The 22,804-nt window shown below is 37.8% G+C and overlaps 1 pseudogene; it reads left to right on the forward strand.

The window, feature by feature from the left end:
• The first annotated feature begins 254 nt into the window (after positions 1-254).
• LOC141418033 (dnaJ homolog subfamily A member 1-like) overlaps positions 255-22,804 on the forward strand; it is a 53,592-nt pseudogene continuing 31,042 nt past the window's right edge.

The raw sequence follows: 22,804 nt of genomic DNA on the forward strand, positions 1-22,804 counted from the left end.
AAGGCTAGGGAAGCCTTTAGTAAATATATGAAACTGGATCCTGAATCTTTTGAAAAGGTTGCCCCTTAAACCATCATTTTGTTAATCAATCTGCCTCAGATGTTAGACAAAAGCTTCAGAAGCTACATCTGGGATTCTTGACTAGTAAAACTCAGCTAATAGTTGTTGCTTTTCAGGTCTATAACAATCATGACCTGAAAGGAGAAAGGAGTGAACAGAGTAAGGAAAGAAGGCAAGCCAAACTAGTGGCTGCCATGATTGGGGGAGCCCCCAAGGCCCAAAAGACATCCTTAGACAAAAAGGCCAAAAAGCCATCATGCTTCAAATTCAAGAAGCCAGGGCATTTGGCAAAGAATTGCCCAGAGCCACCCCTGGACCCCATCATGAAAGCTCCAAAACAGATGACCAATGGCACTGGAGAATTAACTATTTCTGCTTCCAGAGAGGGGCCCAGCCAGTCAAAACTCTGGCTGTATCAGCTGAAGGCACACATGACTGAAGAAGCCTGGGGAGTTCTCAACAGCTCCCACATATGCTGGTCATCTCTTATGAGGAACCTCAGGTGGACTTGGGAGTCTTAAGTAAGCAAATTTAATTTCTTATCGATACAAGGGTATATTACTCTTTTCTCCTTGCTTTTGCAGAAAAACCTTCCTCTCAGACCATGATTGTAGTGGGAATTGATGGAAAAAATCAAATTAAAAGTTTCACTCCCCCTCATTTCTTGCTGTGTTGCAACTCAGTTTTTTATGCATACATTTTTATAGCCCCTAGTTGCCCTCCTCCACTCATGGGCCAGCACATAATGAAAAAGTTGGATATAGTCTTAGTAATGGATCATTTGCCAGGGTTCCTAATGCTTCAGAATGGACCCCAAAGGCCCCATGAAATTCCTTTGGAGGTGGACCAACAAGTAAGTCCCTTCACTTGGTATAATGGGATACGTGGAAGGGCAAAAATAGCTATTCCTGTTAAAATACAGCTAAAAGACCCCAACCATTATCCCAAATGTAAGCAATATCCTCTTAAACAGGACACTAAGTAAGGACTGCAACAAACCATTAAGAGATTTCTAAAACATGGATTGTTAAGAATTTGCCAATCTCCCTGCAACACTCCTATCTTACCAGTAGTGAAACCAAGAGGATGGTACAGGATTTACAACTGGTAAATGAGGCTGTGATTCCCATCCACCCTCTAGTGGCTGATCGATATACCATCTTATCTCATATACCTAAAGGCAGTGAATGGTTCACAGTTTTGTATTTTAAAAGATGCTTTCTTTACCATCCCTCTGTATCAGGACTCCCAATATCTTTTTGCCTTTGAGTGGGAGGATCCTTTTAGGAGGGAAAAACAACAGTATACATGGACTGTATTGCCCCAGTGATTTCAAGATAGCCCTCACCTGTTTTCTAGACTGTTTTCTCAAGTCCTTTTAGAAAAGGACTTGAGGAACTTCCACAGTAAGGAAGGGGGAATCCTTCAATATGTAGATGATCTCCTGATCTGTAGCCCAACTCAGGAACTGTCAAATATCAACACTGTTTTGCTTCTTAATTTCTTAGCTGATAGGGGACATAAAGTCTCAAAAAGCAAGGCCCAAGTCTCCTTATAGGAGGTCTGGTAACTAAGCTCTATCTTCACTCCTGGGGCCCTGAAACTGTCAGCTGAAAGGATAGAAGCCATCTGTTCCCTAGGGGTACCATTGACTAAATCCCAGCTCCTTTCATTCTTGGGAATGGCAGGATTCTGTTGGATCTGTGTATCCACTTTGGAGGCATAGCAAAGCCTCTATATGAGACCACAAAGAAACCAGACAATGAACACTTAAAATGGACTGAAGAAACAGACATGACTATAGGATACTAAAAAAGGCCCTCACTGAGGCCCCAGCCTTGGGAATTCCCATTTTCCCTTTGTACTGTATGTGTCGGAAAAAAGGGAATTGCTGTGGGAGTCCTGACCCAAAAATTAGGAACAAAATCTTACTTAGTAGCCTACCTTAAAAAAAAAAAAAAAAACTAAATGGGACAGCCTTAGGTTGGCCAGGATGTCTAAGGGTGATAGCCACTATTACCTTGTAAGTGAAGGAGGCAGTAAAGATAAAAGTCACTTGTGGATGTCTGGGGAAAGGTTAACTAAATATCAAGCCACCCTTTTAGAGTCTCCAGAAGTAACCATAAAAACTTATAAGGTCTTAAATCCTGCATCTTTACTGCCTTCTGAACTAATGAGTGAACATACCTGTGAGCATGTTATTGTACAAACCTATTCCAGCAGGCTCACTCCTTAAACCTAAGGACAAATGGTTTACTGATGCAAGTAGTTTTGTGCTAAATGGAGAAAAAAAGGCAGGATATGCAGTGGGGAGTCATGAGGAAGTCATTGAGGCATGACCTTTGCCAGCTGGGACTTCTGCCCAAAAGGCCAAACTAACAGCTTTAACTAGAGCTCTAACTCTGGGAAAGAAAAAGAGGCCCAATATCTATACTGATTCCAAATATTCCTTCCTGGTGCTACATGCTCAAGCAGCTATATGGAAAGAAAGAATCTCTCAGGGAAACAATCACCAATAAAATATGGAAAAGAAATCCTCCAATTATTAGAGGTCATCCACCTACCAAAGGAGGTGTCAGTGATTCACTCCCTGTGACATCCAAGAGATGTAACTCTGGCGTCACAGGGGAAAAACCTAGCAGACTGAAAGTCTAAACAAGAAGCTCTGCAGCCTCTAAACGCCTCACTAGCCTCTGTCCTCGCCCTCTTTCCCACACAGGAGCCCGTATATCCCAAATATACTCCTAATGAGGAAAAAGAGGCTGCCTGGAGGGGTGGACATAAAGAAGCCACTTGGTGGCATATGGATGGTAAACTAGTCTTACCTTAAGCAACCCAATGGAAAGTAATAAAGTACATACATAACACTTTCCACTTGGGCTGAGATACAAACCACAGGCTGATAGGTAGACTGTTTGTGGGGTCCAGAATAAGGTCTACAGTAAAACAGGTTTGCTGGGACTGCTCCCTGTGCTCCTATAGCAATCCTGGTCCTAAGTTGCCCCCACTGGTAGATCCAATCCAGAGGGGAGGTGCTTACCCTGGAGAGGATTAGCAGATAGATTTCACTCACATGCTACTCTGTCAAGGTTTTCAGCAGCTGGTAAGGTCCTTTTAAAAGAAATTATTCCTAAGTTTGGCCTACTCCAGATGCTCCAGAGTGATAATGGTCACCCAGCCAGGTCACCCAGGAAGTCGCCCAGCCAGTTGCCCAGGCAGTCGCCCAGTCCTTGGGTATTAAATATGATTTACATTCAGCATGGAGACCCCAGTCCTCAGGTAAAGTGGAAAGGGCCCATCAAACAATCAAACAAACCTCGGCTAAACTTTGACAAGAGACCTCTGGAAATGGACCCAGCTTTTTCCTATTGCTCCAAGGGCTAAGATCCATCTTAGCTCCTTTAAAATGCTCTATGGGAGGCCATTTCTCTCCAACAACTTAGTGGCAGACTTTATAAGACTGACAGTCTTATAAAGTATATAATGGATTTAGGAACATTTCAACAGGTGACCCAAAAGTTAGGAAACAAGGTCCTACCAGCTTCAACAAAAGGGGGAAAACTCACAGCTAAACTAAGAGAATGTGTTAAGTCCCAGAAGGAAGGAGCCCCAGCTGACCAGTTTCAGCCTAAACGGAAGGGCCCTTATCCAGTGATCCTGGCCACACTCACGTTGGTCAAAGTACATGCAATGGCTAGTTGGATTCACCTTTCTAGGTTAAAACATAACATGCACCAGAGGAATCTACTCCTGACCAAGCCAAACCTGAGGACATTTACTCCTGTGAGCCAGTAGAGAACCTAAAACTCTTTTTCCCAAGGAACCAAAAGACTTCAAATTAAATGACTAAAAACTTTAATATGGGTTGTTCAGTTATGCTTATACCTCTCCCAGTCCCATTTTTCAGATACCACTGTTCTGTTCACTGTAGAGCTTTGGGACACATCTTTTGGGTATTTTGCTTAATTTTCCTCCTGTCACTGATGCCTGGTTTTGGCCAGCCCCTAGAGGATTCATCAAATCATGCCCATCTATTAATTGCCCCAAGTCTCATACCCCAAATCCTGATTAAAACTACTGAGATTATGTTGGGAAAACCTTATCTGGAGGGGAAAATAAAGATAATGGATTCACCCATATGCTTTCCATAGAACTTAATTTCTACCAGTGACCACAGGAGTATTTTACTTGTGTGGAACTAATTTCTGCCAATGTTTACATTCTAAGTAGACTGATGTACATACTCTGGTACTCTCAGTCCATAATATGGATATTGCCCTAAATAATCAGCCCTTCACAGCCCCAATCACAACAAGAATCTAATCGGGCTAGCCAAGTTACTCCTTTTAAAAATTGGGCCAAAAATAACTATAAAGACAGGTACCAGAAAAATAAGCCTAACTGCCCCTTTCTTATATTACCAAAAATTATTTAATGACTGGTAATAGGCAAAAAAATTGACAAAAGCAATAGCCATACGTCAGAGTTGGATAGACTCTCTGACAGTTGTCACTCTTCAAAATAAAAGAAAATTAAATCTTCTAGTAGCTAAAAAAACCTTCCCAAATCTGGCAATAATACTTGGGTTTCTAGAAAACATGGTCTAAAATCTGGGATCAGGCTTCCTGGGTAATGCACCTGGCAGGGCCCCTTCCAGTTCTCCTGTTAGTGTTCACATTGGGGGTTGCCTCTTAAACTTGCTAATCAGGTTTGTCTTTTCCAGAATGAAGACTTCACAATTCCAAAATACGATGTGACAAGGCTGTCAATCTCTGGAAGCAGATGAATTTCCCATGATCAAGCTTGATCAGACTGGACAAACATTCAGACAACAGATGCCAACTAAGTCTCCAGGGACAGTGATAGGGGTCAATATTCCCAATAGGTAAGGTCTGCAGCTCCTTGTCAACTCAAAGCAGGTATGGAAGATGGATCTCCTACCCCTCAGCAACCCCTCCAAAAAGATTTTTTTGGAATATGAGGCAGGGGGAATTTGAGGCAGGCTAGATGTGGGAAAGCTTGGGACTGAAACCCCTCCGTGACATGCCTTAAGAGTGCCATTGTAATTATAATAAGTTAGAAAGAATGGGAACTTTCTCCCTGTGGTGGGGCACTTGAGAATTACCATCGGGTGTATACAGAAGTCAAACCCAACTCCTTTCCCTGGCTCAAAGGTCAAAGACGCCAGATCACAAATGTAGCTATTCTCCTTGCCACACCCCTCCATCCCTGCTCTGAGGTCACTGAGCCAGATAATGGCAAGTAATCTCTCCCCACCTCCAAGTTTAAGGTGGTATGAAACTGACCTGAAATAAACCACTCTTTTTTTCTCTGGTGTGGAACCCCTCCCTCCTGGTAGAGTGGGTAATCCCTTTTCCCTTTTGTAAAATAAAACTCTTCTTTCTTGCAACACCCATGTGTCCTGCTTGGATTCTTCCATGCCAGGGCACAAGAGCCAAGGTCTTCTGGAAATGTTTGCCATTAACAAAGTGAAATAAAAGATTAGGTATTTCATGATTTTTGCATTGCCATCACTAACAAGATTTGAGTGTGTGTTAGGAGGAATGTAGACATACATTTTTGATGAGAATATAAAGATATACTTTTTTGAAAAAAAAGTAGCTATATTGCAATGCTGGGAAAGTTAGCTATAGCCCAGAACCTCATTTAAAGAACGTCTTTACATATAGCAAACTTGCTCAAATGCCAAATCCACAAAATTACTCAACTATCATGTCCAAAAAATGAGAGTCCATTGTACACTCCTTCCATGCATTAAGTAATTAGAAACATTTATTAGTTTTCTTGTGAATGTGAGGTGGATTAAAGTGATGGAGTTATTCTCATGTTAAAAATTATTTTCAAACATGTAGCAACACTCAGGAGTTTATTTCCATAAGGTATGTATTATTGGAATAAAACTTAAATTACTTCTAACCTTGTTTCAAAGACAGACTAGAATTTTACATCTACTTTGTAAGGTAATCTTACACAGGCATGCTGGCAGTGTGTCTAAATAACACTGAGAAATTCTGATAAAAGGCTTAAAGATGACTTTTCTTTTGACTGTGAACAATGTTTCATATTGAATAATAGTTGAATAAAATATAAACCTCTAATATCTTAGCAATGTAACTAGAATTTGTTCTTTTGCTGGTGTGTTCTTTGTAAACAGCTTCCAGAAATGTGTTCCCTAAGCTAGATGCCACTGTTTCTCCCTCTTTTTCTAGAGAAACAAATCGAATAAACCCTCAGGAGCAGCAAAACTCTGAATCCCTTTTTCTTGTCTAGCTTCAGCATTCTGCAACTTTTGTAAATTTTGTTTAGAATGATGATTTGTGTGTGTGTGTGTGTGTGTGTGTGTGTGCGTGCATTGCTACAATCTAATATTTCTTAGCAGTTCTGTTCAAATGTGCTTATGCCCATGGTTTATGTATTTAAATCTTACACATGGTGTGGCACATGCCTATTAAGAAATTCTCCTAGTTCTTTGAGATGCTTGCTTCTGGTTATGAACTGTTTAATGCTAACTATGGTAAATAAGCAGTAATTATGTGTTATGCACAATTTAATTGTACATCTTCATTTTGAAACATTAAGCAGCTAAACAATGTGCTTTCTCAAAGGAACTTGCCATCTGCATTTTGTACTTTCAGTTGGGAACAGTGAATGTAAAAGGTAATGTGATGATAATGAAAATGAGAGTCATTATGGACCTTATAAATTATCCAAATTATCCTCTGGCATTATTGCATTGCTGCATGTATGCACCATCTTTAGAAATCTTGAGACCAGGAAGGCAATGGGTGCATGCAAGCAGGAAACTGTGGTAGCCATAGAATATAGATTCAAACTCTTGGTTTTGTTTTTGTTTTACTTTGCATGTTTTACTTTTCCTTTTTTAAAATTTCTCCCCTCCTCCTTCTCCCCTCTCTCTTTCTCTTCCTCCCTTTTTCCTCCCCCACCTCTTACCTTTTTCCATCCCTGTTCCCTTGTTCAAGTACAACACTGTAGGCCTTATTAGAAGGTTATGAGGCAAAGATTATTCTTCTGTTTATCACCCTTACTTGAAGTCCTGGGTCATTAGTAATAATTTTACACTGATATTTTTCATTCTAAATGTGTTTACCATCTTGCTGCATCAAAACATCTACACGTGGATGCACCAAGATATGTTTCAATTGGGAAAAATTTTGCCCTTGCAGTATAACTGCTTTTGGAAGTACCCCTGTTTAAGAATGGGCAGGATATAACTCCTCTCATTTCCCCTTTGGAAAATAGGATTTGAGAAATTGGGGGTTCACTGTTGACATAAATTACAGAATTAATTAACAAGTGATTTTCAGTTTTTTCCTGAACTTTCCATTTTTTTGCCTATGCTGTCATTTCCTTGTTTTTCAGATTCACTAGTAACTTGATTTCTAAGTTTAGCCTATCAACATAGAAGCCTAAATATAGTTGCATCCTTTTCTGGTCTTGTTTCTTTGTGTTATTACAAAATGCTTTTTTCAGATTTTATCATCTTTCATAGCTTTCAATGCAGGTGGGTCTGTTTCCTATACCTTCTTGAAGCATTCTATAAATGGTTAGAATTGGTAGAAGCAAGTAGTGGTGAAGTCATTTCTTAAATTTTAAAAAGTAATCTTATACACAACTCCCAGAGAACTAGTCTATTTCATTTTTGGGAGTACGAAGTTCAGCTTTTGTGTCATTTCTCATCCCTATTTTGTTATCTAAGAATTATCTACTAGCCCACATCACTTGATATTCTAAACCAACCTTTTTGAACTTAAAAAGCTACTTTTCCCCCCTAAAAATGTATAAAGTTGAAGAATCAAAAGAGATTTTAAGAGGAATGATACCTTGCTATACATTACAAGAAATACATTTAGGTTCTCAGCTAAGGTTCTTGTTTTCACTGTCATTTGACATCTCCCTTTCTCTAGGGCAAATAAGTGCTTCCCAGTGTAATAAATAGTTTGTTGCTTTGTGAGTCAGTGACAAAAACCCATGAAGGAACTGCTTATGAACTCAGTATTACACCCTACCCCACTGACACTGTCCTACCCCAGAGAGCTTATGGAACCATCCACCATAAATATCTCTCTGTTGTCTATACCAAAGACCAAGAATTTTACAAGTTGGGTTACATTATCTTCAAGAAGTTTGGGAGGCTTTTCTTTCCTGCCTTCCCCTGGAGCTGAGCACCAGAGCTGAGCAGGAAGCCAGGTGTTGGGTCCCCCAACAGGGCTAGGGGACCTGAAACCTTCAGCTCAAGAAGAGAAGGTCAGTCCCTAAACAATAAAGGCACCCAGAGGGCAATCTACTGAGGAGAGCTGCAGGGAACCCAGTGAGCAGAAGTGAAACCACACAGTGCTGAGGCCCAGAACAATAACCCTCTCTGGAGCAATAGTGAACTTCCCTAGAGGGCATGAGTCCTAATGTGGAGCCACCACTTCCAGGTGAGACCCCACCCACCCAACTTAAGCTTGTATGACCACAAGCAGAAAACCTGCAAGAATCAGATATCCAACAGGGAAATTTCACTGAGACCCAGCAGCAGCCCACAGAGGTCACAGGGAGCAGATCATAGTGTGGCAGCACTACCATCAGGGAGCTGCAATTCCAACACTGACAGAGGTTGGACATCTGGACAAAAGTCTTTCTTGGTGCATAACTACAGCCTGTAAGTTCTGGAGATTCTGAGATGGGGACAATGCAAATGTGAATGGGGTGAGGCTGGCCAGGGGTCAATACAAACTCCAAAGAGTTAGATGTACAAAAACCCTTCTTTCTACAGCACCAGTTACCAACCCAGAAACAGGTATCCAATTAAGTCTGCCATCTAGTGAACTGAGAGATCCAGACACAGAGGGGTAGTAGAAGAGCAACAGCAATAGAAAATTCACAATTTTTATGTAAAATATATGCTCACTGCTGCTGAAACTGTGATGTAGATCTCTTAGTCATTTACTTGAAGCTATTTTTTTCCATTTTTTCTGTACATCCTAATAGTGGTTTTACCTTCATACTTCCCAGTTCCCTCTTTTGACCTACGTCCTTCCCTTCCTTCTCACTGCAGGCATTCATGAGACTCCCATAAACTACCTTCAAGTTTATAACCCTCAACCATCTCTTTCCCTCCTTTTCTAACACCTTCCTCAATTCATACTTTCCACCTGTCAACCACCAGAACAACTCCCTAGCTATCAATCTCCTTTCTCTTTGTCTACCTTCTCTCAATCTTCCTTCAATACCAATAATACCAATAGATAAAGGGATTCCCAGATTTTATTTTTTCTCTATTTTTTCAGTTCTATGGAGTTTATAACTATTTGTTTTTCTGTTCATTGTTTTCTAATATTCTCCCCCCTCATTTCTACCCTATTTTATTACCTAATAGATCTTTTCTACCCATCTTAGTCTGTCTCCTAATTAACACCTTATATTAACTCAGCTGCCACCCCTTCTTACTATATAAACTTTTCACCTCTTGTTACCCACTAAATCTTTCCCTCCATCTCTGTTCCATCACATCTCTTATTACATTTAGCCTTCCAGGACCATGAAGATTCATCTTTGCTCCAATTGAAAACCAAATATACTGAAACAGTAGCAGTAACTGACCTTCATCAGGAATTACTATAACTTCAAGGCTGCAGTTCAATAACTGAGACAGATTTAGTAGCTAAGCCTTCTTTCCTTATGTGGAACAGGGGAAAGAATGTAACACCTTGAGAATAAGAAGCTGAAGGGATTGATATTGAACCACTACTCCCCCAACCTTAAGACAAGAGAACACACCACAGCTTAACTACCACCCAGTCCTCATGAAACCCCAACCACAGGGGACACAAGGGACTAGAATGCTGAACCAAAGACAACCCCAGATGTATAAATCTCCACACAGAAACATGAAACAGCAAGGTAACTCCACCACTCAAAAGCCAACACCGTCACTAAGGATCTAAGCAACAGTGAAAAAGAAGAAATATCAAATGTTGAATTCCAAAAAATAAGAGAAAGAATGATTAATGATCTCAAAGAAGAGACACAAAACCTACTGTCTGAGAGGATATGAATAAACAACTAAAAGAGCTCAAAGAAAATTCAGACAGATGAACGAAATTAAGAAGATCATGCAGGATATGAAAGAACTCAGTAAAGCTATAGAAATCCTGAAAAATCTGAAATGAACAGCACAATATTCCAAATAAAAATTGAGTGCTTTGTGAACAAAGTGGAGCAATTTGAAAATAGAGTATCAGGAAAAGAATACAAAATAGAGGAATTAGATCAAACAATAAAAGAGCAGGAAAAAATCCTAAGAAAACTGGAATGGAACAAGCAAGACATCTGGGACACCATGAAAAAACAAAATCTATGAATCATGGGTAGAGAAGAACGAGAAGAGATAAAAAAAAAAAAAGGCACAGATAACCTATTCAATAAAATACTGAAAACTTCCCTAACCTTGAAAAAGAGAACATTCAGGTGCAAGAAATTTACAGAACACCAAACCATCAGGACAAAAAAAGAAACACATAAACATATCATAATCAAAACACTCAACATACAGAACAAAGAAAGAATACTGAAAGCTGCAAAAGAGAAAAAACAAGTCACATATAAAGACAAACCCAATTAGAATAATAGCTGATTTCTCAACACAAACTCTAAATACAAAAAGGTCATGGAAAGACATATTTCAGTCATGGAAAGACATATTTCAGGCCCTGACAGAAAACAACTGTCAACCTAGACTAGTCTATCCAGGAAAACTATTCTTCCTAATTGAAGGAGAAATTAAAACCTTGCACAAAAAAGAAAAACTAAAGGAATTCATGACTACCAAGCCAGCACTACAGAAAATACTTAAAGGACTCTTAGAAACAGAAGAAGAAACTGGAGTGAGACAGAAAGATACAAGAAAAAAAAAAGTTCCTAGACTCGAATGCAAATGAAGATACAACTGACCAAAATTTTTGGGACACAACAAAGGCCATACAAGGTGAAAGTTTATAGCGCTAAGTGTCTACATTAAAAAAAAAAACAGAAACTTCTCAAGTAAACAACCTAATGATGCATGTTAAGTTTCAGAAAAATAAGAACAAACCAAACTCAAAACTAGCAGACAGAGAGAAACAATAAAAAGCAATGAGATCAAAACCAAAAAAAAAAAAAAAATCCATACAAAGAACCAATGAAACAAAAAGTCAGTTCTTTGAAAAGATTAACAGCATCAACAAACCCTTAGCTAAAATGACAAAACAGAAGAGGAAAAAACCTCAAATGAATAAAATCAAAGATGAAAAAGGGGACATGACCACAAATACTAATGAAGTTCAGAAGATCATTAGAGAGTACTTTGAAAACTTATATTCAAATAAACTAGAAAATCTAGATGAAATGGATAAATTTCTAGATGCATATAACTAACCAAATTGAACCAAATAGATAGTAACCACTTAAGTGGAGATTGAAGCGGTAATAAAGAGTCTCCCTAAAAAGAAGAGTCTAGGACCTGATGGATTCACAGCTAAATTTTACCAAACTTTCAAAGAAGAATTAGTACCAATACTCTCCTGTCTTTTCCATAAAAAAGAAAGTGAAGGAACACTACCAAACTCATTCCATGAAGCCAGAATTACATTCATTCCAAAACCCAATAAAGATACAACAAAAAAGAGAATTATAAACTAACTTTAATGAATATGGATGCAAAGATTCTCAACACAATACTGTCAAACAGAATTCAACATTTCAAAAAGATCATATACCATGACCAAGCTGGTTTCATTCCAGGAATGCAAGGAGATATCTAAATCTATAAATGAACTAGAGTATATAAAGAGAAGTGAGGACAAAAGATGCATGATTATTTCAATATATGCAGAAAAAGCCTTTGGCAGAATCCAGTACCCTTCCATGATAAAAGCCCTGAAGGAACTAGGAATAGAAGGAATGCTCTACAACATAAAAAAGGCTATATAGAACAAACCTATAGTCAACATTATACTAAGTGGAGAAAAACTAAACCCATTCCAGCTAAAGTCAGGAATGAGACAGGGATACCCACTTTCCCTACTCTGACTCAGTGTAGTTTTGGACAAGAGTAAGAAATAAAAGAGATTCAGAAAGGGAAGGAAAAAGTCAAATTATCCCTATTTGCAGATAACAAGATTCTGTACCTAAAAGACTCTAAAAAGTACACCACAAGGGTGCCCACTATCCCCACTCCTATTCAACATAGTACTGGAATTCCTAGCCAGAGCAATAAGGCAAGAAGGAGAAATAAAAGGAATACAAATAGGTAAAGAAACTGTCAAAATATCCTTATTTGCAGATGATATGATCCTATATCTTAAAGACCCAAAAAATCCACCCAAAAACTCTTAGACACCATAAGCAGCTACAGTAAAGTGGCAGGATACAAAATCAACGTACAAAAATCATTAGCTTTTCTATACACCAACAATGAACAAACTGAGAAGGAATATAAGAAAACAATTCCATTCACAATAGCCTCAAAAAAAATCAAATACCTAGGAGTGAATTTAACAAAAGATGTGAATGAACTCTATAAGGAGAACTACAAACTCCCAAAGAAAGAGATCAGGAAGATTACAAAAGATGGAAAGATCTCCTGTGCTCATGAATCAGTAGAATCAACATAGTAAAAATGGCTATACTACGAAAAGCAATCTATCTGTTTAATGCAATTCCCGTCAAAATCCCAATGACTTTCATCACAGAGATTGAAAATTCTACTCTAAATTTCATTTGGAAACACAAGAGACCACAAATAGACAAGGCAATACTCAGCAAAAAAAGCAATGCTGGAGGTATCACGATACCCAACTTCAAACTATATTACAAAGCAATAGCAATAAAAACAGCATGGTACTGGCATAAAAACAGACCAGAAGACCAGTGGAACAGAATAGAAGATCCAGATATGAATCCACACAACTATACCCACCTCAGTTTTGACAAAGATGTCAAAAACATACAATGGAGAAAAGATAGCCTCTTCAAATGTTGCTGGGAAAAGTTGTTATTCATCTGCAAGAAACTGAAACTAGATCCATGTCTATCACCCTGTACTAGTAACTCAAAATGGATCAAGGATATAAATATCAGACCTGAAACTCTGAAGTTAGTAAAGGAAGGAGCAGGAAACACTTTGGAACTAATAGGTATAGGCAAGGACTTCCTCAATAGAACCCCAGCAGCCCAGCAACTAAGAGAAAGGATGGACAAAATGGGACTTCATAAAATTAAAAAGCTTCTGCACAACAAGAGAAATGGTCTCTAAACTGAAGAGACCACCCACAGAGTGGGAGAAAATATTTGCCACCTATACATCAGACAAGGGACTGATAATCAGAATATACAGGGAACTTAAGAAACTAAGCTCTCCTAAAATTAATGAACCAATTAAAAAATGGGCAACTGAACTTAATAGAACTTTCTCAAAAGAAGAAATTAAAATGGCCAAAAAACACATGAAAAAATGCTCACCATCTCTAGCCATAAAGGAAATGTAAATCAAAACACACTAAGATTCCACCTCACCCCTGTTAAAATAGCCATCATCAAAAATATCACCAACAACATGTGTTGGCAAGGATGTGGGGAAAAAGGAACCCTCTTACACTGCTGGTGGGAATGCAAGCTAGTGCAACCACTCTGGAAAAAAATTTGGAGACTCCTTAAAAACCTAAACATAGACCTGCCATATGATCCAGCAATCCCACTCCTGGGGATATACCCAAAGAAATACAAATCAGATTACTCCAGAGGCACCTGCACAGCCATGTTTATTGTGGCGCTATTCACAATAGCCAAGATATGGAAACAACCAAGATGCCCCACTACTGATGAATATGGTACTTGTACAAAATGGAATTTTACTCAGCCATGAAGAAGAATGAAATCTTATCATTTGCAGGTAAATTGATGGAACTAGAGAACATCTTTCTGAGTGAGATCAGCCAAGCTCAGAAGACCAAAAATTGCATATGTCTCCCTCATATGTGGACTTTAGATCTAGGGCAAATGCAGCAATGTGGTTGGATTGGATCACATGATAAAGGGAGAGCACATTTCGGTGATAGAGAAATAGGTAGAAAACCCAAAACATGAAATCGTTTGATGTCCCCACTCCAGAGGAACTAATACAGAAACCTTAAAACAACAGAGGTTATCATGAGAAGGGGATCAGTAACCAGTGTAAAGATCAGTTAGAGATCAATCAACATAGGTCATAACACGTGTACACAAAAGCAATGCTAGGAATATTTCTGTATAGCTATCCTTAACTCAACTAGTAAAAACACTTTGTCTTCCTTATTAGGCTTGTTTCTTTTCTTCAACAAAACTAGTGATAAAGGCAGAACACGACCTGCCTGGAACTGAGGGGAAAAGGGGGGAGAGGATGGGGGAGGGGGACAGGGGAGAGAAATGACCCAAATAATGTATGCACATGTGAATAAAAAATAAATAAAAATAAAAAGCCTGCCAAAAACTATTAGAAACCATAAACAATTTTTGCAAAGTAACAGGATACAAAACTAACACACAGAAATCAGTTGCCTTCCTATTACCAAATATGAACAGACTAAGAAAGATATCAGGGAAACAATCTCATTTACAACAGCCTCAAAAGCAATAAAGTATCTTGAAATAAATTTAACAAAGAAAACCAAACACCTTTTCAATGAAAACCATAAACTACTGAAGAAAATATCAGAAGATGAAAATATCTTCCATGCTCATTGGTTGGATCAACATTGTGAAAGGGAAGGAACACTGCCTCATTCATTCTATGAAGCCAGCATTACACTCATCCCAAAACCAGACGAGGACACATCCAAAAAGGAGAACTGTAGGCCAATCTCAATGAACATTGATGCAAAAATCCTCAATAAAATAATGGCAAACTAAATCCAACAATATATCAGAAAGATCATTCACCATGACCAAGTCAGCTTCATCCCAGGGGTACAGGGATGGTTCAACATACTCAAATCAATAAATGTAATACTGCACATTAACAGAAGCAAAGACAAAAACCACTTGATCATCTCAATAGATGCAGAAAAAGCCTTTGATAATATCCAACATCATTGCATGATAAAAGCTCTAAGAAAACTAGGAATAGAAGGAAAGCACCTCAACATTATAAAAGCTATATATGACAAACCTACAGCCAACATTATACTTAATAGAGAAAAACTGAAACCATTCCCTCTAAAATCAGGAACCAGACAAGGATGCCCACTATCTCCACTCCTATTCAACATAGTACTGGAATTCCTAGCCAGAGCAATTAGGCAAGAAAAAGGAATAAAAGGAATATAAATAGGTAAAGAAACTGTCAAAATATCCCTATTTGAAGATGATATGATCCTATACCTTAAAGACTTAAAAAATTCTACCCCAAAACTCCTAGACACCATCAATAGCTATAGCAAGGTAGCAGGATAGAAAATCAACATAGAAAAGTCATTAGCTTTTCTATACACTAATAATGAACAAGCTGACAAAGAATATATGAAAACAATTCCATTTACAATAGCTAAAAAAAAAAATCAAATATCTAGGAGTAAACTTAACAAAGGATGTGAATGACCTCTACAAAGAAAAGTATAAACCCCTGAAGAAAGAGATTGAGGAAGACTACAGAAGGTGGAGAGATCTCCCATGTTCATGGTTTGGTAGAATCAACATAGTAAAAATGTCTAGACTCCCAAAAGCAATCTACATGTTTAATGCTATTCCTATCAAAATCCCAATGACATTCATCAAAGAGATTGAAAAATCTACCCTAAAATTCATTTGGAAACACAAGAGACCACAAATAGCCAAGGCAATACTCAGCAAAAAGAACAATGCTGGAGGTATCACAATACCCGACTTCAAACTATATTACAAAGCAATAGCAATGAAAAAGCATGATACTGGCACAAAAACAGACATGAAGACCAGTGGAATAGAATAGAGGACCCAGATATGAATCCACACAACTATACCCACTTATCTTTGACAAAGGCACTAAAAATATATGATAGAGAAAAGACAACCTCTTCAAAAAAAACTGTTGGGAAAACTGGTTAGCAGTCTGCAAAAAACTGTAACTAGATATATGTTTATCACCCTGTACTAGTATTAACTCAAAATGGATCAAGGACCTTAATATCAGACCCCAAACTCTAAAGCTGGTACAAGAAAGAGTAGGAAATACTTTGGAATTAAGAGATATAGGCAAGGACTTCCTCAATAGAATGCCAGCAGCTCAGCAACTAAGAGAAAGTAGAGACAAATGGGACCTCATAAAACTAAAAAGCTTCTGCTAAACAAAAGAAATGGTCTCTAAACAGAAGAGACCACCCACAGAGTGGGAGAAAATATTTTCCAGCTACACATCAAACAACAGACTGATAACCAGAGTATACAGGGAACTCAAAAAACTAAACTCTCCCAAAATTAATGAACCAATAAAGAAATGGGCAAGTGAACTAAACAGAACTTTCTCAAAAGAAGAAATTCAAATGGCCAAAAAACACATGAAAAAATGCTCACCATCTCTAGCCATAAAGGGAATGTAAATCAAAACACACTAAGATTCCACCTCACCCCTGTTAGAATAGCCATCATTAGAAACATCAATAACAACAGGTGTTGGCAAGGATGTGGGGAGAAAGGAACCCTCTTACACTGCTGGTGGGAATGTAAACTAGTACAACCACTCTGGAAAAAAATCTGGAGGCTTCTTAAAAAATCTAAACATAGACCTGCCATATGATCCAGCAATACCACTCTTGGGGATATACCCAAAGGAATGTGACACAGGTTACTCCAGAGGTACTTGCAAACCCATGTTTATTGCAGCACTATTCACATTAGCCAAGTTATGGAAACAGCCAAGATGCCCAGTACTGATGAATGGATTAAGAAAATGTGGTATCTATACACAATGGAATACTACTCAGCCATGAAGAAGAATAAAATCTTATCATTCACAAGCAAATGGATGGAACTGGAGAACATCATCCTGAGTGAGGCCCAGAAGACTAAAAATTGTATGTTCTCTCTCATAATGTGGACTTTAGATCAAGAGCAGACACAACAAGAGGATTGGACTTTGATCACATGATAAGGCAAGTGCACACAAGGTAGGTAACCCAAAAAAACAAGATAGCATTTGATGTCCTGAATGCAAAGGAACTAATGAAAAAACTTTAAAGCAACAGAGGCCAATAGGAGAAGGGGACTAGGAAGTAGAGAAAAGGTTAGTTCAAGAAGAATCAATTTAGAATGCAACCCATATGTACATGGAAGCAATGCTAGGAATCTCCCTGTATAGCTATCCTTACCTCAACTAGCAGAAATCCTTGGTCCTCCTTATTAATGTTTATACTCTCTCTTCAACAAAATTAGACATAAGTGCAAAACAGTTTCTTCTTGGAAGCGAGGGGGTGGAAGAGGGTGGGGGAAAGGGAGGTGGTGGGGGGAAGGGGGGAGAAATGACCCAAACATTGTATGCACATAGAATAAAAGAAAAAAAAATTAGTTGTATTACTTCAAGAATTTGATTTTGCAAACATATTTCTAGAAATGTATTATATAATAAAATTTAGTTTGCTTCTATTCTGCAAAAATGCAGCCAGTTACAGATCCATCTGCCCTCCTTAGAATTCTTAATTTTTTTGCAATCCAAAAAACTTCCATTTAATCAGGTCTTGCTAAAATATAAGTGGGAAATTTTTCTTTATTTATTATTGTGCCTGTCCAGGGTATGACATTTGAGGAGAGCATTCATTACAACTTAAATGATACTAAGTTTAACAAATTGATTTAAAAAAATCTATACTGTGTACACAAGTTACCTTTAGAAATTTCACAAGATAAAGCAAAACTTTTTCTTGACCTTACCAAACATATGGATCAATCATTTTGAGGAATCTTGAATAAATAACAGGTTTTCAATTAAGCAGTAGAATCATAATTTATTCTAGTCTTAATTTTGCTAAACTTGGATGAGAATAGGACTTTTATTTATAGATTTTTAAGACATTCTTCCTAGAAACTCATGTTCTTCATATAATTGTCGAGGGGTCATTTTTAATAGATTGTCCCCTGTCTTGCAGGTTTTTAAAACTAAGATAAAAGTATATAGACAAAGCACTTTTGTTTCTGTAAAACAAACCAATGGGGAGAAAACATTCTGAATGAGTATCTTTCATGAGAGTGCAGGCAGAAGTTGGTGGGATCTATCACCCGGTACTAGTATAAACTCAAAGTGGATTAAGGACCTTAATATCAGACCTGAAACCTTGCAGTTAGTACATGAAAGAGCAGGGAATAGCCTGGAAACAATAGGTATAGGCAAGGACTTCCTCAGTAGAACTTCAGTAGCCCAGCAACTAAGAGAAAGGATGGACAAATGGGACTACATGAAATTAAAAAGCTTCTGCATAACAAAAGAAATGTTGTCTAAATTAAAGAGATCACCCACAAAGTAGAAGAAAAATCTTTGCTAGCTATAAAACAGACAAAGGACTGATAACCAAAATATACAGGGAGCTCAAAAAACTAAACTTCCCAAAATCAATGTACCAATAAGTGGGCAACTAAAGTAAACAAAACTTTATCAAAGGAAGAAGTCCAAATGGCCAAAAAATGCATTAAAAAAATGCTCACCATCCCTGGCCATAAAGCATATGCAAATCAAAACCACACTAATATCCCACCTCACTCCTGTTAGAATTGCTACCATCAAGAACACCACCACTAACAAATGTTGGCGAATATGAGAGGGAAAAAAAGACCTCTCATACACTGCTGGTGGGAAGGTAAGCTAGTTTAACCACTTTGGAAAACAATATGGAGATGTCTTAAAAAACTAAACATAGATCTGCTATATGATCCAGCAATACCTCTCTATTCCCGAAGGAATGTGGCTCAAGTGATTACAAAGGCACCTGCACACCCATTTTTATTGCAGCACTATTCACAATAGCCAAGCTATGGAAACAAGCCTTGATGCCCCACTACCGATGAATGGATAAGAAAATGTGGTGTTTATGCACAATGGAATTTTACTCAGCCACAAAGGAGAATGAAATGTTGTCATTCACAAGTAAATGGATAGAACTGGAGAACATCATCTTAAGCAAAGTTAGTCAGACTCAGAAGGCCAAAAATAGCATGTTCTCCCTCATATGTTGATTATAGACCTACAACAAATGCAGTAATATTATTGGCCATGGGTCACTTGGTAAAGGGAGAATGTGCATGAAAGGAATAGGGAAAGGGAAGGAAACCTAAAACTTGAATGAGGTTGATGTGCTCACCAGAGAGGAGTGAATAAAGTAATCTTAAACTGGCAGAGACCACTATGGGAAGGGGACCCGGAAGTAGTGAAGAGGTCTGGCAGAGATGAACCAATGTGGGTTTCAACACATAAGTACATGGAAGCAATGCTAGGAATCTCTCTGTATAGCTATCTTTATCTCGAACTAGCAAAAATATTATGCCTTTCTTATTATGTCCTATGTCTTCAACAAAATCAGAGAACAAGAGGGTAGAACAGGTTCTGCCTGGAAGGGTGGAAAAGAGGGGGCAGGTGACCCAAATAATATCTACACATGTAAGTAAATGTACAAATGATAAAATAAAAGAAAGAAAAAAAATTCCAATGACATTCTTCACAGAAATAGAAAAATCAATCCTAAAATACATATGGAAACACAAAAGACCGCAAATAGTCAAAGCAATTTTGAATAAAAAGTCCAATGCTAGAAGTATCACAATACCCGACTTCAAACTACAGAGCCATAACAAAGAAAACAGCATGGTATTGGTACAAAAACAGGAAGATCAATGGATTAGAATAGAAGACCCAGATATAAATCTACAGCAAACTGATCTTCGACAAAGGAGCCTAAAACACATGATGGAGAAAAAACAGACTCTTCAACAAAAGTTGCTGGGAAAACTTGATATCTGCATAAAAAACTATAACTAGAACCCTGCCTCTCACCCTGTACCAAAGTCAACTCAAAATGGCCTTCATATAAGGTCATTAATATGAGGCCTAAAACTTTGAAACAACTGCAGGAAGTAGTAGGACATACACTGGAACAGATAGGTATAGGGAAAGGCTTCCTAAGCAGAACTCAAAAGGCTCAACATCTAAGAGAAAAAGAATGAACAAATGGAACTGCATCAAACTAAAAAGCTTCTGCACAGCAAAAGGAACAGCACCTAGACTGAAAAGACTGGCCACAGAATGAGAGAAAATCTTTGCCAGCTATTCATCTGATAAATGACTAATATCCATAATCCACAGGGAACTCAAAAAACCCAACCCCAAAGAATCAGAATCCCAATGAAGAAATGGGCACATGAAGTAAACAGGGAATTCTCAAAAGAAGAACTACAAATGGTCAATAAATACATGAAGAATTGTTCAACTTTCCTGGCTATAAAACATATGCAAATAAAAACTATACTAAGATTTCATCTCAGCCATATTCATGGGCAATAACTAACAACAAACACTGAGGAGGATGAAGCAAAACAGGAACTCTTATACACTGTTGGTGGGAATGCAAATTAGTACAACCGTTATAGAAAGCAGTATGGAGATTCCTCAAACACTAGAGATAGAACTGCCATATGATCCAGTGATACCACTCCTAGACATATACCCAAAGGAACATAAGTTAGGATATAATAGAGACACCTGTATGCTGATGTTCATTGCAGCACTATTCACAATAGTCAAGCTATGGAAAGAACCCAGATGCCCTACAATTGATGAATGGGTCAAGAAAATGTGGTATATATACACAATGGAAGTAAGCCAGGCTCAGGAACACAAAGACCAAATGTTTTCTCTCATATGTGGGAGACAGATCCAAAAGATAAACATATACACAAAACTAAACATGATCATATACAAACTCATATATAGAACATGTTTGTACAGTGGTACTACTCTACAGAACTCAGGGAAAGAGGAAAGGAAAAGAGAATGATAGAACATCAACAATATCATAAAACATAACATCTGTGTAGGTTGAGGATATAAGAATATGTACTGAAAGCTATTGAAAAGTCTGGGTGGGGTGTGGAAGGTGAAAGGGTAAGGGAGAGCAATAGTAGGGGTTGAACAGACCAAAGTTAAGTTAACTCATGTGGGGACACATTGAGAAACCCCTTGGAACATCAACTTATATATTAATAATGAAAGACAAGAGTGTAAAATTGGCAGTGTGGGTGTGGGTGTACTAGTGGGAGGAGGGAGGGTGAATGAAGAAGATTCTGGTGAGGGTCTATAGTGGATGGGCTTCATAGATTTATATGAAACAGAGGAAAGAAACCTCTTGCAATTGCTTTAAGTGGGGTCAGGAGGAGGTCGAGGGAGAGAGACGGTGGGGGTGATCTAAGCAAAGTACAATATAGGCCTATTTGGAATTGTCACATTGAATCTCCCTGTACAATGAATATATCCTAATTTTAAAAAAGTTTGACAGCAAATAGTTTCTTAATTTCTAACTGATTTCAATATGTATATGTATATATAGTTATTGTATTATGACAATGAATGTTACATTATAATATTCATATATATAGGTAGATAGAGATATAGATGGGTACACACACCTGTAAACATTCTTTCTTATGAGTCTGGGGCATAATTTACAGGTGATGCTTATTGTAAACAGATCACAGAGATTAATTTAATATTTTATGCATATATAAGAGTTCTATTATTACGAGTCTTTGTAGAAAGCAACTAAGGATCTTCCATGTCTTTTACATGATAGTGTTGAAACCTTAAGTTCGGGTGATAGGATTTATTGCTTGTGAGAATGCCCAAATATCAATTGCAGTAGGCTTCTCTAAATGTATATTAATGGAAGATATTAAGTAAACCAATTTATAAACCTACACCTTATTAACTCTTTTTCAGAATATTGCTAGAAAGTAGCAAATGTAACTAATTTGAGTTCCATTTACCATTGCTTTTTTTCTGTCTGATAGATACAATAGCGATTAGTGAAATTATTAAGAGGCTGACAGCAGGGGATAGATATTAGCAAAGTAAATAATGATACATAAACTGAGTGAAAAGGAGTTTAAACACTGAACACAAATCCAAGGGGATCCACTTCATTAATCACGTGACTGTTTAGCTCTCTTTTATGATACTATTTCTAGCTGTCACCAATAAGAAGAACACGTGGTTAGTCATGATATTATTCTACTGTAATGATATAGGTATTTGGCCAGGGCAGAACTTCTTGGAAAAATCTTCAAAATGATTTTCACATTTTCCAGTACCCACCTGCCTATGATTTCTATCTTCACGGTCTGTGCAAGCATACTGCATTTGCAGTATTCATATATCTCCCAATTATTTGTCTACCACTTCAGACACCTTTCCTTTATGTTCTAACTGCTTCCATCTTTTCTCTTGAAAACTCAACATAATTTTTCTAAAAGGATATCAGTTCGGGTGACTTACCTATTTTAAAAAAAGACAAGAGGAAAAAATCCACACTTTCTATTAACTCTTGAATAGTCTAAGTTTCTTAGAAAGGCATTTGAAAGTTCTTTGCAGTATCTACTTCACATGCAAACTAGTCCATAAAGACTTCTGCAGTCCCCAGGTGCTACTATCAGTTATTAATTGTATCCCCTATTTAACATTTTCACTCAATTCATA

Source organism: Castor canadensis, chromosome 2 (assembly GCF_047511655.1).
Source record: "Castor canadensis chromosome 2, mCasCan1.hap1v2, whole genome shotgun sequence".
Lineage (NCBI taxonomy): Eukaryota > Metazoa > Chordata > Mammalia > Rodentia > Castoridae > Castor > Castor canadensis.